The following is a 7,670-nucleotide window of genomic DNA, read 5'->3' on the forward strand; positions in this document are numbered from 1 at the left end:
TCAGTTCCCACTCTTGAATCTCTTCTCAGGTAAGCTGTGATGACTGGTATTTGTCTTTCTCTGAAATCTTGCGAGCAGTGGTTTGCCCTGTGTTCTTGGCTTTTAGAGCCAAGAATTGTTGATTTTTCTAGTCTGTTCAGTTTTTGACTTGTTATCAGGATGGAGTGGGGACTTCCCTGCTCCTCGTGTGCAGAACTGAAAATCTCACCTGAAGAATTTTTGTTAACATTTCCTGTACAGTGGGTCTGGCAGTGAAAAATTCTTTATTCATTGTAAAATTCACACACACACACACACATTCATAATATTGAGATTCCCTGGTGGCTCAGACAGTAAAGAACCTGCTTGCAATGCAGGAGACTCAGGTTCGATCCCTGGATCAGGAAGACACTCTGGAGATGGATATGGCTACCCACTCCAGTATTCTTACCTAGGGAATTCTATGGACAGAGGAGCCTGGTGGGCTACAGTTCATGGGGTTGCAGAGTCAGACAGCACCGAAGACTTGATGCTTTTGAACTGTGGTGCTGGAGAAGATTCTTGAGAGTCCCTTGGACAGCAAGGAGATCAAACCAGTCAATCCTAAAGGAAATCAACCCTGAATATTCATTAGAAGGACTGATGCTGAAGCTCCAATACTTTGGCCACCTAATGCCAAGAGCCAACTCACTGGAAAAGACCCTGCTAGAAAAGACTGAACACAGGAGGAGAAGGAGGTGACAGAGGTTGAGATGGTTGGATGCCATCACTGACTCAATGGACATGAGTTTGAGCAAACTCTGAGAGATAGTAAAGGACAGGAAAGCCTGGTGTGCTACAGTCCACGGAGTCACAAAGAGTTGGACACAGCTTAGGGACTGAACAACAAAATTCACAATATATTTTATACAAAGCAACTTCATATATATAAATTTGCTATACAGTATATATATATATAAACTATCTATCTATCTATAGATATGAATAGATTTTTCTCCCCCTTTAGTTTTTTCAGTTTTTTCCTCCCCCCTCAAGTAGGAGAATATACTCTTTGCATACAGATATTATATATAATATAATATATTTGATTGTATGCTAAACATTTTGGATGTTTCATTTTTGAATGTGTTTTGAGTATCTTCCTTTAGGGAGTATTGAAGTTGTTTTGGCAAGTGGTTAAAAAAGGTCACCTCGAAAGTCAGATTAATCCATTTGAGTTTGTTCTGTAGTGGTGTTGTGATGGGGTTAGTGTCGCCTTACTAGAGGGCTAATTTAGTGTCATTTCTGTAGGCGTTATCCTTAAACGGCTTCACTTATTACCCCAAATGTTCAGTGAGGGGATTTCTACTCCACATGGTCAGGTTCAAGTTGCCCAGCCCTGTGGACTCTGAGATCTGTGCTCTTTGAACATTCTTTGCTTGGCCCCATGGATTTTCACCCTGTGTCTTCAGAGCTTATGGTTCAGCAACAGACTCATGGGCCCCCTGTGCAGATTTCTGGAGTCTTTTCTCTCCTCCTCTGCTATTCTCACCGTAGTCTCTAGTTGCCTCTGTTTCCCCAAACTCAGATCTGCCTCTTCAGCTCATTGAAATGGCCCCTTTCTACTTATATTACCCTGTGGCCTGGGAAATGCTTCCAGGGCTTTAGGGTTCAACTCATTTTTCTCTCTTCTTTCAGAGATCACTGCTTCTCACTGTCTACTCTCCAATGTCTGAAATAGCTGTTTCATGTGTCTTGTCCATATTTTCATTTGTTTATAGCAGTGGTGAGGGGTCATGTACAGTACCTGATACTCCACCATGATTAACACAAAAGTCAAAAGTGTGGGTTTTAGCATCTCACGTACATGAGCTAAGATTCTGACCCTGCCATTTTCTTACTGTGTCACCTTAGGCATGTTCGTCAGCTTCCCTGAACCTGTGTTTTCTCATCTATTAAAATGATGCGCATAGTCTGCCTCTCAGAGTTACAGTGGAGATGAAATGGCATCATGTATATAAAACTCATCACATAGTGCCTGGCATGTAATATGTGTTCAGTAAATGAGAAGTATTATTATGAATCAGTACTTAAGTGCAGGAGGCTATGATAGCTAAAATCCTGGTAATGAAGATCCCCGAAGATCAGTATCTCTCTTCAGCCCTCATTGGTCTTTCAAGTGATGAATTGTACTTTTAAATATTTAAGCAGCCTTGGCTTCTCTGCATTAAAAGTTAATAAGTTCCTATTGAGCTCCTGTCAGCTGATTTTTACATCCCGTTGCTGACCCACTCAAAGTGTGGTGTCTTCTCAATTGGGTAAAGGGGCCCATGGGTGACTTCCAAGGTGCTGCCAGAGCACAGCCGGACAGCCACAGTGACAGAGGAGCTGTGACTGGAATCCCACTCCAGGGCAGGAAGGGCTTCCACATTTTGCCCACCAGGCTCCTCACTTCAGTTTTCCAGGAAATCAGCGCTTTTCATGGTAACTTGCTTCTGATCAGAGTTAATGTGGGAACTCAATATCTGGAAGGCAGGCCCTGCAGGATGCATTAACCCTCACCATGCTCGGAGCTCCCACGGCAGCCTTTGCGGCAGTAGGAACGGGAAGCAGGAGGGCAGGAACCAGGAGGGAGAATTGCACTGAGGTGAAACCTCCAAGTAGGTCCATTCACTCCCATTTACTCCGGGTTATCTTTAAATGAGACAAAAATATCCCGTAATCATCTTTATCTCAGTTCAGTGCTTCTAGAGAAGAGACACTTGACATTTAAAGTGGTAGGAAAAGGAAAAAAAGTACATGTATGAGAGAAATGTATTATTCAGTGGAAAGCCTAGAATGGAGAAATTTTAGGGAACTCGTGTTAGGAGTCTCCTTAATGTCTTGAAATAAAGAACCAGCTTTGGAGAGAAGGCTCTGCTGGGAAGTGTTTACAGGATCCCTGATCACATCCCTGTTGCAGTGAGAAGGAGGAGACAGGCAGTTTGCCCCTGTGTCTTCATGTCTGGCATCCCCCACTAAGCACCAAGACTGCCACCTTTCCTTATAAGCCTTTTTGCCACTTCAGCCCAGCTCTCCCTGTGTCATCCATCTCCTGCCTATGAAACAGATCCTTTTAGGCTGAAGAAATGTGCCCCCCCCCCTTTTCCTTTCTTCTCCATCTGTGTGTCAATTGTCCACAAATAGTGAGAGTCTTGTAATGAATGAGTGAGGCACAGAGGTGCCAGGCTGGGGTTGAGCAGAGTGCCCAGAGTGTGTTGCCATCCTGAGGTTGCATGCTGGGGGGATGACAGCGCTGAGGCCAAGGAGAAAGGTCTTCGGTCCTGACCCTGAGAAAGACAGGATGCTGCATCTTGAAATGCTCTATCTCAGAGCAGGTGGCAAACCACACTAACAGCACCCACATCAGCTGGCCAGGAGCAGATAGCTCTTGGTTGGTGGAGATATATCATTTCTGGTCTGTGTCAGAAGAATAGGTCTGTGTTCTTAGAAACACAGCATCATGCAGTTTTAAATGTGCTGTTATCTGCATCATAACTCTTTTCTTCACAGAGTGTCCTAGAAGTGGATCTAGCAAATCAAAAACTTTGGATACACCTTGCCAGAATGCCTGGATTTAAACCTTGACTCTGCCATTTGCAGCCTATTTAAACATAGGCAAAACATACTTCACTTCCCTGGGCTTCAGTTTGCTTGTCTTTAAAGTGGGGAATAATAATAGTATCCACCTCCTAGGATTGTCATGAGAATTAAAGCTTTCCCATTATTGTTTCTTAAATTGTTATCATTGTTGTAATTAGAATGCCTTGAAAAAAACTTGTGCTTATTTATGTGCCCACAAGCATATTATAAGAGCATCTCCTGACTGCTTCAGAAATAATTATAAAGAAATCAGGAGAGCTGACTTCTTGTCTGGATCTGTTTGTGACTCAATGTATGATCTTGAATGTGTTTTTTCCTTCACTCTTAGTCTGTTTTCTCACCTGTTAAAAGAGACTGTGGTCTTAGGTGACCCCTGAAGTTCCTCTCAGGCCAGTGAATTTATGAATGGCAATATCTAGAAAACAACGCACTCCTTTTAACAGGAGAAACATCTCCTTAACCATCTGAATGACTCTTTCAAATAGCTCAGCAAAGCTTGTTTCATGGACAAATCAAAGATTAACTTCACACCTGATTTATGATAACTTCTGAGGTATTTGTACTTGCAACGTCTGTCCATTTGTCCATTTAATTAGCATTGATTGGAAAGCATGATGTGCTAGGTAGTATGATAGGTTTGGGGATATACAAATTCATTCATTTATTATTTTACTCATTTGTTCATCCAACTAATAGGTATCTTGTACCTGCTCTGTGTCAAGCAGTACTCTAGTGACCAAGAATACAATCATGAAAAAATACAGGCAAGGGTCTCATCTTGCTGGGACATTCCAGAAGGGGGAGCAGCTAATAAACGAATCAACAATAGCAGGCTGATTTCAGACAGCGATGATGTGCCTGAGGAAATAAGTGCAAGAAGAGGGCCTGGGACTGTGGGTGAGAGGGGTGTATAAAGGCTCAGTGGGATGAAGTGACAGTTGAGTGGGGGCCTAGACGGTGGGAAGGACCTAGCCATGTGGAATTTGCGGCAGAGAGCGCCAGGCAGATATCAGTAAATGCATAGGCCTGGAGGTGGATTTTTAAAACATTTTTATGCAGGATAATAAATTGGCTAGCTCTGTAATGGGACATGGCACTAGAGAGTAATTAAAAGAGTATATTATTGAGCACAGCCTCCTAGGGTAGAATCTCAGCCCAGGTGTTGACTAACTATGTTGCTCCATTTACTTCTGGCCTGTAGTATTTCTGGGGGAAAGTCTGCTGTTCTTGTCATCCTTATTCCTGTGTATGGTGTCTTTTTTCTTTATCACTGATTTTAAATAATTTGATTATAATGTGACTTGGAATAGTTTTCCTCATGCTTTTTGTGTTTCAGTTTGCTGAGATTCTTGAATTTGTGCATTTGTGGATTTTTTTAAAATCCAATTTGGAAAAAAATGCTCAATATTTATTCAGATATTTTTTTCAGAATCACCCCTTTTGGGGGACTCTACTGAGGCTGTTTGGGCTTCCCTGGTGGCTCAGTGGTAAAGAATCCACCTGCCAAGGCAGGAGACATGGTTTCAATCCCTGGATTAAGAAGATCCTCTGGAGAAGGAAATGGGAACTCACTTCAGTACTCTTGCCCAGGAAGTCCCATATACAGAGGAGCCTGGTGGGCTACAATCCTTGGGGTTATAAAAGAGTTGGACTGATTTAGCAACTAAACCACTACCACCAGTTTTATTTGGGCATTGAAAAATATCTTGTATGGAATAAGTTTCCCTATGACTTCTTGAATTACGGAACAAAATTAGAAACTCAGCTTTAATATCTCTACTAATTCTATCAATGATGTCATTTCTGGACCTGTTTCTAATGATTGATTTTTCTTCTCATTATGGTTTGTGTGATTCTACTTTTTTGTGTACTTGGTAATTTTTATTTGGCCGTTGGCTGTTGCAAATTTTGCTTTGTTGAGTGCTAGACATTTGTTTCTTTTCCTTTAAATGTTTTTGATCTTTGTTCTTGGTTGCAGTCAAATTGCTTGAAAATACTTTGACTTTGTGAGACTCGCTTTATTTATTTATTTATTTGGCCAGGACCAGATCAACCTTCCACCCAGGGCTAATTTACCTCAACTACTAGGTAACACCCTCTGAATACGCAGCCTCATTCCTCTGTGTTTCATGAAATTTTGACTTTGGTTGGCTAGAACTATTTCAGGTAAATTGTTCTACCAGTTTCTTTCCATTGTTTTTTTTTTAACCCCAGTCTTGGGTAGTTTACTCACATGCACGTGCTGATCAGCTAAAACCTCAAGGGGATCCTCTGAAGTTCTCTGTCTCTCTCTCCTCTCTTTCCTGTAAATACTAGCCCTCACAACCTATAGAATCCTCAACTGTCTCCTCTGCCCAGGGAGACTTCTGGGCTCTGCTTGAGTCCCCTTTCCTATGTTGGGCCTGGAAACACTCTCCAGACAGTTAACCAGGGAAACTGTAGTGCTCACCTCCTTTGTTTTCCTTATTTCAAGGATCACTTTCCTGTGCTGCCTATTCTCCACATCTGTAAACTGTCATATCATATACTTTACCTGAATTACAAGTTATTTAAGATAGGCAGGTAAGTTTAGTCCCTGTTACTCCATTGTAATGGGAAGTGGAAGTCTTCTGGATTTACCTTGAAAGTAGCAGCAATCATTTTGAGAGTTAACATTTATTGAGTATTTAACCATGGACAAGCCTTTGACTGTGTGGATCACCACAAACTGTGGAAAATTCTTAAAGAGATGGGAATACCAGACCACCTGACCTGCCTCTTGAGAAATCTGTATGCAGATCAGGAAGCAACAATTAGAACTGGACGTGAAACAACAGACTGTTTCCAAATAGGGAAAGGAGTACATCAAGGCTGTATATTGTCACCCTGCTTATTTAACTTATGTGCAGAATACATCATGAGAAATCCTGGGCTGGATGAAGCACAAGCTGAAATCAAGATTGCTGGGAGAAATATCAATAATCTCAGATATACAGATGACACCACCCTTATGGCAGAAAGCGAAGAAGAACTAAAGAGCCTCTTGATGAAAGTGAAAGAGGAGAGTGAAAAAGTTGGCTTAAAACTCAACATTCAGAAAACTAAGATCATGGCATCTGGTCCTATCACTTCATAGCAAATAGATGGGGAAACAGTGGAAACAGTAAGAGACTTTATTTTTTTGGGCTCCAAAATCACTGCATATGGTGATTACAGCCATGAAATTAAAAGATGCTTACTCCTTGGAAGAAAAGTTATGACCAACCTAGACAGCATATTAAAAAGCAGAGACATTACTTTGCCAACAAAGGTCCGTCTAGTCAACACTATGGTTTTTCCAGTAGTCATGTATGAATGTGAGAGTTGGATGGTCAAGAAAGCTGAGCGCTGAAGAATTGATGCTTTTGAACTGTGGTGGTGGAGAAGACTCTTGAGAGTCCCTTGGACTGCAAGGAGATCCAACCAGTCCATCCTAAAGGAGATCAGTCCTGGGTGTTCATTGGAAGGACTGATGTTTAAGCTGAAACTCCAATACTTTGGCCACCTGATGTGACGAGCTGACTCATTTGAAAAGACCCTGATGCTGGGAAAGATTGAAGGTGGGAGGAGAAGGGGACGACAGAGAATGAGATGGTTGGATGTCATCACCAACTCAATGGACATTTGAGTCCATTTGGGTAAACTCCGGGAGTTGGTGATGGAACGGGAGGACTGGCGTGCTACAGTCCATGGGGTTGCAAAGAGTCAGACATGACTGAGCGACTGAACTGAACTGAAATGAACTAACCATTGACAGAAATGTCTCACATTTTTTTATTTCTCCACCATAATTCCAGGAGGCGTTCAGTGGTTCTCTGCTGCATATTTCTGCCTGAGGACACTCCTGATTTTCTTCCACCATTCAGCAGCAGCCTTATTCTTCCTGTTTGCCCCTTTCTGCATCTCTGTGTTCTTGAAGGGACTTGTAACTGACCACAACACTAAGTGTATAACCCAGAAGTGACTATCATCCCAATGACCATAGTGATTGGTATAGAAGTAAGCACATGGATCATATCTGGCCAATAAGAATTTGTCCCTAGGATTGGGCA

This window comes from Giraffa tippelskirchi, chromosome 3 (assembly GCF_054371585.1).
Source record: "Giraffa tippelskirchi isolate mGirTip1 chromosome 3, T2T-mGirTip1v1.2.pri, whole genome shotgun sequence".
NCBI classification, from domain to species: Eukaryota; Metazoa; Chordata; class Mammalia; order Artiodactyla; family Giraffidae; genus Giraffa; species Giraffa tippelskirchi.